At 41.0% G+C, this 10006-nt stretch overlaps 1 pseudogene; it reads right to left on the reverse strand.

Moving 5' to 3' along the window:
- Nucleotides 1-8529: 8529 nt before the first annotated feature.
- Nucleotides 8530-8874, reverse strand: LOC115853184 (large ribosomal subunit protein eL30 pseudogene; annotated as a pseudogene).
- Between the last annotated feature and the right edge of the window lie 1132 nt (nucleotides 8875-10006).

Consider the following 10006-nt stretch of genomic DNA (forward strand, 5'->3'; position numbering starts at 1 on the left):
GGGCACGTTTTTCTCCAAAAAAAAAAAAAGAGAATTACAAATAATATTGAGATATTTGATGTCTCCCTAAAGATAGTAAGTTTCTGCATCCAGTTTCAATGTGTGGGATTTTCCCCCATACATCGAAGCAATCCAACACCAGCTGAGTGTCCTACAATTCAACTCAATTCTGACACTTTCCACCTGGGGATAGCATCAGATTCCAGAGGTAAGGGCTCAGCCCCACAAGACTGCCCTCCAGTTCAGGTGCCAATTGCAAGCCCAGATTGTTCTTGTGCTTCTGACCCAATGGCTATAAAATCAGAGGTTCCCATGACCCCCTCCTTGGGTTCAAGTAATTTGCTAGAGCAGCTCACAGAACTCAGGAAACCAGGTTACTCACTAGATTACTGGTTTACTATAAAATGATATAACTCAGGAACAGTCAGATGGAAGAGATGCCTATGGGGAAAGGGCATGGAGCTTCCATGCCTTTTCCAGGTGCGCCACGAAACCGAGCAGAACCCTGTGGGGCTCTTCTGGGTATGAAAGCATTTCCGTGTCCCCCATTTCTTGTTTGTAGGAAAAAGGTTTCAGCCTCCTAGACCTTCCCTGAGTTCCAAAGGGCAGATTCAAACAGTTACTAATTAGAGGAGTGAGGGAATGTAGAAACAAAGGAAAGGCAGTCAAGAAGCAATAATGCAGCAATGGGCAGGCTCCTGGTTCCTCCTCAAGGGGCATACATAACAATCGGATACATATCTCTGTCCACAAAAATAATAAGTAAACGATTTATAATAGGAATAGAAAAGGCTTTTATCTGAGCCAAACTGAGGGCTATAGCCCAGAAGACAGCCTCTCAGATAACTCTTGAGACCTGCTCTGGAGAAGCATGGTTTTCAGCACAGTTTTATGTCTTGTCAGAACAAAGAACATCCAACAAGTCAGGGATACATTCCTTCAAGGTTTCAAAAACAAAAACAAAAAAAACCCAAAAAACATCAGGATGTACACAGCAAGTAGTATGGCCTTCGCACCTGGGAAGGTATTCTCATCATCAAAGGAGTACCAGCATTGGCATCCCAGGAAGGGAGGCATTTAATCTTTATTTTTAACATGGACATTCTTTACTTCTGGTCAATGCACCCTTTTCTTTAATAATTAAAGCAGATGTACAGTGTATGTTTGATAGGCCACAAACTGGCTATTCTAGTTAGCATAAAATTCAAGTTAACTCATGCATAAGCCAGAAGGACTTCCCTTTACCTCAACATGTGAAAATTTCTTTTATCATCTCTGAGTTCTTCTACAGGAACTAAGGTCCCCACCCAGGTGGAGGATGGTAACTTCAGGCTGAAAACAAGCATGTGGACTTCAGACTGGGTGGAACCAGACAGCTGATGATTGAGATTCCAGGAACACCACCCAGTTACCTCCCCACCAAACCATCAGAGGGAGGTCACACACCCTGCAGCTCTCTCCCCAACCCAATTTTGCCTATAAAAACTCTTCCCCAAAAACCATCAGGGAATTTGGGTCTTTTGAGCGTGAGCCGTCCATTCTCCTTTCTTGGCCCTGCAATAAACCTTTCTCCATTCCAAACTCCAACATTTCAGTTTGTTTGGCCTCACTGTGCATCTGGCACACGAACTTCAGTTGGACAACAGCCACTCTCCCCAAATCTCCAAGTGAATTGAAACCCAGAAGCTCTTCAAACCCCGTCCTTTTGGATTTTTATGTAGGCTTAAAAACATAGACATGACTGATTAAGTCGTTGGTCATTGGTGATTGGACTCAATCTCCAGTCCCTCTCCTCTCCCTGGACTGAAAGTTCCAACCCTCTAATCACGGTTGGTTTCTCTGGCAACCAGCCCCCAACCTTAGGTGCTTCCCAAAAGTCACCTCATTAACATAACAAAAGAACCCTTTTCACTCTCAGCACTGCGGAAATTTCAAGGGTTTTAGGAGCTCAGTGCCAGAAATGGGGATGAAGACCAAACATATATTCTTATTATAAATCACAACATCACAGATAGCATCAAAGCAGCCATTAGGAGAAAAACCAAACTTTTGTTGGACTTCCTTACACTTATCTTTTGGTTTGGTACTGTTTTTGCCTTGATTTCCATATGGGAGTTGGGCACTATTTCCTTTTCTATTAATTGAGACTTGCAGCCTCTAAAACACAGAGCCCTAGGCAAAGAGTAAGATGGTAACAATTTGTTGGGGAGATGCACATCAGGTCAGTGAAGGTGAGAACAAACTAAGATAAAATGCTATGCAATACCTTGGGTTCTCACCCCTTACCTCACCCTGTGCCACTGCTTTTCAAGTTAAGATGCAAATCAAAGGAAAATTTCAATAAGCCATATACATAGAAAAGCACGAAACTATGCATCTTCACTACCTAGAGCCAGTATCCTCTTTTTCTCCACCCTGAATTCCCCTTGGGGTGCACTGTGGGGGTCAGGTGTGGGGGAAGACAGCTGCAGTGTTTGATGGCTTCAGAGCCAAAACATCCTTTCTTCACTGAAATGGCAGGTGACATTCTTTGTCCACACCCATACCCCACAAATCTATTGTCACCAGTCCTGCCTCTCCCACATTTCAAAGCTCACTGTCCAGTTGGCATCTTCCTTGTTCCCCCACCAGAATCACTGGAATGCCCCCTAAAGACTCTGTCCCCTTCCCCCTTCTTCCTCCCACCTCAAACTATCTTTTGAAAAAACAGCTCCAATTGCATCAGTCCTCTGATGAAGTGCCTTTAGTGACTCCCTGATGTCTAGAGCAGTGCTTCTCAAACCTGATCTTGTGTCAGATCACCTGGAGGGCTCAGTAAAACACAGATTGCTAAGACCCACCCCCAGAGTTTCTGACCCAGTAGATGTGAGGTTGTGCCCCCAAATCTTCATTCCTAACAAGGTCCCAGATGATGCTGATACTGCTGGTCTGGGAACCACATTTTGAGGACACTGACCTAGAAAATAAAGTTCAAACTCCACAGCATGGCCGTCAAGTATTTTTCATTCTACTTTGCTTACCTCATGTCCCTTCCTCCCCGCCAAGCCACTAATGGTCCACTCACACCAGACTACCAACCCTTCCAAACCACAGTCTATACTTTTATTCTTCTGGCCTTTGCTCTGCGCACAAGGGTGTGCTCTCACTCTCTCTTGCTCTCTCTCCCTCTCTCTTGCTCTCTCTCCCTCTCATGGCCTAGCACCTCATTCTCCTCTTACAAATCTCCTCTTCATCTCTCAAGTTCTTACTCAAATGCCACTAGTATAGAAACTTTCTTTCTAATTTGCCTCCAAATTATGAACCACCTTTTCTCTGGTTTCCTAATATATTACACATATCTCTATTAATGCAGATGTGATATCAAAATCCACTTACCCATTTTGAGTATACCATCTACATCCCGCCAGGACCTTTCAAGATACAGCAAGTAAATGTGTATTCTTTCTTTTTGCTTTTCTCTCCCCTTACTAATACACTTACCCCAGAGAGAAGGAATCCGTGTCCAAATCATCTTTATAATCTTAACACGATGCCAGGGCCTTCACTACATGTTGGCTGAATGACATTAAATAATGTCAGGCCGGAGGGACACCTGATTCTATCCCTGTCTTAGGGGGCATGTAAAGGATCCAGTGTATTTTTCTGAGGATGAGTGTGTAGGGAAAGTGGGGTGGGGTAGAAATGGGTTGCCCAGCAGAAATGGGAACTAATATTGATTTTTTAAAATAAAATATGCGAGGCACTCTACAGACATTATCTCATTTAAACCTCATGACAACATCATGAAGTAGTTACAGCTCTGCCCATTGTACAGATGCAGTTGACTGAGTCTACACAACTAATGAATTATAGAGTCCAGGATTTTGACCCCAGAATTTGTCTAACAGCAACATCTGTCCCAAAAAGGTGACATAATCGTAAAACAGCTATAAGTGATTTTCATAGAAAAGAAAGCGAGGGCTTCCCTGGTGGCGCAGTGGTTGAGAGTCCGCCTGCCGATGCAGGGGACACGGGTTTGTGCCCTGGTCTGGGAAGATCCCACATGCCGCGCAGCGGCTGGGCCCGTGAGCCATGTCCGTTGCGCCTGCGCGTCCGGAGCCTGTGCTCCGCAACGGGGGAGGCCACAGCAGTGAGAGGCCTGCGTACCGGGGGAAAAAAAAAAAAAAAAAAGAAAGCAAAAGAAGATCAAGGCACAGCCTGCTGGGTGGGACAGGGCCCGACAGTGCGGGCAGATGAGCAGAGCTGAGGAGGGCTGAGCCTGCGCCCCCGCCGCTGCTGGTCTAAGCGTCCTGGGGTGCTGGGGCCCCCGACCCTTTGAAGAACTGACCTCCAAGTTGTACCTCCTCAGCCCAAAAAGACTGAAGGCCATGAGCTAGAGTTCCGCCAGGAGCCGGGGATCCCGTCCTCTTACTGGCGCTTTTCCTCAGGTTGGATAGTGAGGGGCTCCAGGGGGGCGGGGAGGAAGGGGAGATCCTGCTGTCCCACCAGGCGTCCTGCGCACGCGCGACGCTCTGCCTCGCAGTGGGCAAAGCGGTGCAGAGGCCTCGGTCCTTCTACACCTGTCTTGGGGTAGGTGCTCACCACCCTGGCTTGTCCTGGGAGAGGAGAGTTGTGCGTAGTCTCTTCCATAGCATTTTTGGTCTCTTTCCCCCCAAATTTTAAACTTTCCTTATAAGTTAGGGATATTAGTCATTTTTTGTGATGTATCCTATGAATATTTCCTCTCATTTTGTCATTTGTCTTTTGAGTTTGCTTATTGTGGCTTTTTTTTTTGCCAGGCAAACGTTTTTTATTTTTATATAGTAAAATTTACCAATCTTTCATTTTATTGCATCTGGACTTTTAGTCACATTTTAAAAGCTTTCCCCTACATCACATGTAGGTTATAGTCTCCCCATGCTTTTTTTTTCTATTCATAATGCTTTATTTCTTACATTTAGATCTCTGATCCATTTGAAGTTTATTCCTTGATAAACTTCCTGTGTATGTTTCCTGTATATTCCTGTGTATGTTTTGAGAAATGGATCTAATTTTATCTTTTTTTCTGAATGGGTATCCATATTTTTATCTCTGGTAATACTTAAATCCAAACAGCATTTATTAAAAAGATTATCACTGCCTCGGTAACTTGAGATACCACCTTTATATATCATATACTAGAGTTTAAGGTGTAGTTTGGCTGTTCTGGAACTTCTGTTCCACTGACTGCTCCATTGACCTGTTTATTCATCCATTTTAGAGACGCTTTGTATATACATTAAAGTCAGGACTAGTCCCCCTACAGAGCTCTTCCATCTCAATGTTCTCCTCCATATTCTTGTGTACTTTTCTTTCCTTATGAACTTTAGGATAGGCTTCTGATTTATGACCAATGTCAAAAAAAAAAGCTCGCTGGGATTTTTATTTGAATTGCATTAAACTTGTAAATTAAATTGCAGAGAGCTGACATCTTGAGATGGTGTTGAGGTGTTCTCACCATTTCGTTTGTTCAGATCTACTTTTGTGTCTTTAAAGAGTGTTCATGCTTTTTTACATAGAAATTTCTTAAGTTTGTTTCTATATATTTTATCTTTTTTCTTGCTGTTGTAAATGAACTTTTCTCATTCACTATATCTTTTAACTAATTATTTAACTAATTGACTTTTCCTGTATTTCTAAAAATTAAGGTATAATTTACATACAGCAGATTCATACTGTTTAGTATATAGTTCTGTGGCTTTTGAGAAGTGTATACAATTGTGTAACAACCACAAGATACAAAGATATAAAAGAACTTCAACACTCCCCCAGATTCCCACCAGTCCCTTTGTAATCAACCTCTTCACTCCAGGTGAGCCCCTGGCAAACACTGGTCAGATTTTGGTCCCTGTAGTTTCAGAGTGTCATATAAGTAGAACCACAGTGATCAAATAAGGTTCATTCATGTTGTAGAATGTATCAGAACTTTGTTACTTTTTATTGCCAAATAATACTCTATTGTATGGATATACCACATTTTATTTATCCATTCATTTATGATGGACATTTGGATTAATTTTTTTAATTGTTGGGGTATAGTTTTTTTACAATATCGTGTTAGTTTCTACTGTACAGTGGAGTTCCCTGTGCTATACAGCAGGTTCTCATTAGTTATCTATTTTATACATATATGTATCTATTTTATACATATATACATATATATGTCAATCCCAATCTCCCAGTTCATCCCACCTCCCCTTTCCCCCCTTGGTGTCCATACGTTTGTTCGCTATGTCTATGTCTCTATTTCTGCCTTGTAAACTGGTTCATCTGTACCATTTTTCTAGATTCCACATATATGAGTTAATATACAATATTTGTTTTTCTCTTTCTGACTTTCTTCACTCTGTATGACACTCTCTAGGCCCATCCATGTCTCTACAAATGACCCAGTTTCGTTCCTTTTTATGTGGAGTAATATTCCATTGTATACATGTACACATCTTTACCCATTCGTCTGTCGATGGGCATTTAGGTTGCTTCTATGACCTGGCTATTGTAAATAGTGCTGCAGTGAACACTGGGGTACATGTGTCTTTTTGAATTATGGTTTTCTCTGGGTATATGCCCAGTAGTGGGATTGCTGGGTCATATGGTAATTCTATTTTTAGTTTTTTAAGGAACCTCCATACTGTTCTCCATAGTGGCTGTATCAATTTACATTCCCACCAACAGTGCAAGAGGGTTCCCTTTTCTCCACACCCTCTCCAGCATTTATTGTTTGTAGATTTTTTTTGATGATGGCCATTCTCACCGGTGTGAGGTGATACCTCATTGTAGTTTTGATTTGCATTTCTCTCATAATTAGTGATGTTGAGCATCTTTTCATGTGCCTCTTGGCCATCTATCTTCTTTGGAGAAATATCTATTTAGATCTTCCACCCATTTTTTCATTGGGTTGTTTGTTTTTTTGATATTAAGCTGCATGAGCTATTTGTATATTTTGGAGATGATGGATTGTTTAATTTTTGACTGTTGTGAATAAAGCTTCTATGAATATTTGTTGTCTCAGTCAGCTTGGGCTGCTATGACAAATACCATGGACTGAGTGGTTGAAAAAACAAACATTAATTTCTTACAGTTCTGGAGGCTGGAAATCTGAGGTCAGGATGCCAGCATGATTGGGTTCTTCATGAGAGCCCTTTCCCTGATTTGTAGATGACCCCTTCTTGCTATTTCCTCACATAGTGGAGAGAGAGAAAGAGAGAGACAGAGAGATCTGTTCTCTTCATCTTCACATAAGGGCACTAATCCCATCGGGGGCTCTATCCTCATTATGTCATCTAAACCTAATTACCTCCCATCTGACCCCAACTTCAAATACCATCACATTGAAGATTAGGGCTTTATGAATTTTGGAGGGACACAAAGATTTTGTCTATAGCATATGTGTACAAGCTTTTGTGTGGACATATGTTTCACTCTTGAATATGTACCTACTTGGGAGTGAAATTTGTGGATCATGTAGTAAACTCTAACTTTCTGAGGGACTGCAAAACTGTTTTACTAAGTGGTTGTATCATTTAATATCTCATCAGCAACGTATGAGTGTTGCACTTTCTCCACATCCTAGATAACACTTATTATTGTCTGCCTTTTTTGATTTAGTTATCCTGGTAGGTGTGAAGTGGCATGGTGGGTTTTTTTTTTAATATATATCTCAATTAGAAACTTTTTTGGTTTTAAAATATAAGAAGATACAATGAAAATGTTTAAGATGAAATGAACTTATTTCACTGAGTTGGATTAGACTGTGACAGACCAGCCCTCATACCTAAAACAGCCAGAAAATTGAAACAAAATAGAGAAATCATCTATTTTCAGGCAGAGGAGAGCTGCTGAGTCAACGAGAGAGAACCGGAGGGGCTGAGACTCCAGAAAGGGAGAATCTTGGAGAGGGAGGGCTGACTTCTGCAGCCACTTCACCCAGGTGTTAGTTGCTGATTCTGGGCGTGGGCCCGAGGCTGATGATCCCAGGGCTCGCACCCAGGGAAGACCAGATCAGCAGAGCTGGGAGACAGATCAGCAGAGCTATGGCAGGAGATTTGGGAGGTCCCTTCAGATCATCTGTTAAATTCTGGGGATGCATGAGTCTAGAGTTCTAAAAACAGAAGCAGAAAACTTCTGCAAGCAGAACAGAGCCTTCCAAAATCTTGTACAAGGATTAGAATTCTGGACTCATCAGGGGGATTTCTGCCAAAAATCCTGAAGAGACAGGAGTAAAACTGAGGTAGACTGAGCCTTACCAGGGCTGCAACTCAGCCTCAACTCAGAACAGGACATGACATTATTGGATTCAGGTGACCAGCCACTGATTAGAAATAAAATGCTTCATAGAATTCACGTAATTTTTATTTTATGTGGAAAAATAAATGGGCAAGAACATCAGAGTATTCTAGGTTCAAAAGGAGTCATGAGAAGAATTTTTCCTAGCAGACATTAAAATCTTGTTTGTTTGTTTGTTTAAAAACAAGCTCTGGCCATTTTTATTAAAGAAAAATTGTGCATGATTTACCTTTCACGAGTCTGTGCGGGCATGCTTTTAATAATATCAGAATCACCTGGATCAATGATAGCCATTGTGTATCCTCTGTAGTATTTTCCACACACTCTGCCCAATTCAATATTATTGCCACTGTAGTGATGAACCCCAGTTTTGGCCAACATGGCATAATACTCTATTTCAGATTTCTTCAAGGCTGGGCAGTTGGCGAGGATGACCAGTTTTGCTTTGCCTTGTCTGATCATTTTCAAAGTCAGCTTGTACCCCAGCACATACTTTCCACTTTTCATAACGAGTTGGAGCCCAGAGTTGATTGACTCCAGTGACTTTTTCTTCTTCTTTGCAGCCACCATCTCCCTGCCTCAGGTGCGGGACACCCCCAACCAAGAGCAGCCGCCAAGATGGCCAGGGGTCGAGAAAGGAGACGTTGAAATCTGTTGGTAACCAATTTGAGGCCCTTGGTATATAAGAATATCAATAAGGAGAATATTAAAAAGACCCACACCCTCCACCATACTCTCCAAAAAATTCCAGATGGATTGAAAGTTAAATGCTTAAAAATCAAAACAAATACACTCTCATGTATGTGAACAGACTAGCACTAGAGGAAATCACTTTTTGACTTTTGATGGAATAGAAATGAAAAGAGTTGGACAGGTTCATTACTTAGATAGTTTTAGCTTTGGTGGAAAGTACATCAGTAAAGCTAAGATTTTAAAAATTCAGAAGAATGGAGAAATTGCACGTAAACACAAAAGTTCAATAACTGAAAAGTAGAAAGAGCTCATATAAATGGGCAAAAATACCAACTGTCCCTTAAACAAATAATTAAAAGATAGTCCCACAAGAGAAACATGATCTTAAATCATGATTTTTAAAATATTCAGTCAACCTTGTTGGTAATACTTCACCTACTGGGAAGTTTCATTTTGTACCTAAAAATACAATTAGAAAAACTTTTGAAAAGTGATAAAACCCAAAGCCTGCAAATCTTGAGGAAAGTAGATATCATCCATTAATGATAGCAATGCAAATGGAGCCAGTCTTTCTGAAGGGCAAAATGGTACTTTATTGAAGGAATCATAAATATGCCTAACCCCCCCCACTAAGTAATAGAATTTATCCTGAGGAAATAATGTTTAATAAAAACCAAAAGTCTACATAAACAATGTTTATTTTATGATATTGAAACACTGAAAGAAAGCTAAGATCCTAACAACGCCAAAATATAGAAGCTAACTGTGATATATCAAAATGATATACTCTAGTGATATACTAAAAATATAAATATAAATATGATGCAGGAAATAGAAAACATTTGGTTAAATCACATTACATAAGAGGAAGAATACCAAATTGTGTATACACACCCATTATAATGGTAAAAGAACAATGAATACGTAGAGGTAAAGGAGGCAAAAGGACAGATAGAGGGGATGTTTCTAGTTGGGTTAAGATCAACAGACTTGGAGTGAATTATTCTGT

The sequence above is a fragment of the Globicephala melas genome, chromosome 4 (assembly GCF_963455315.2).
Source record: "Globicephala melas chromosome 4, mGloMel1.2, whole genome shotgun sequence".
Lineage (NCBI taxonomy): Eukaryota > Metazoa > Chordata > Mammalia > Artiodactyla > Delphinidae > Globicephala > Globicephala melas.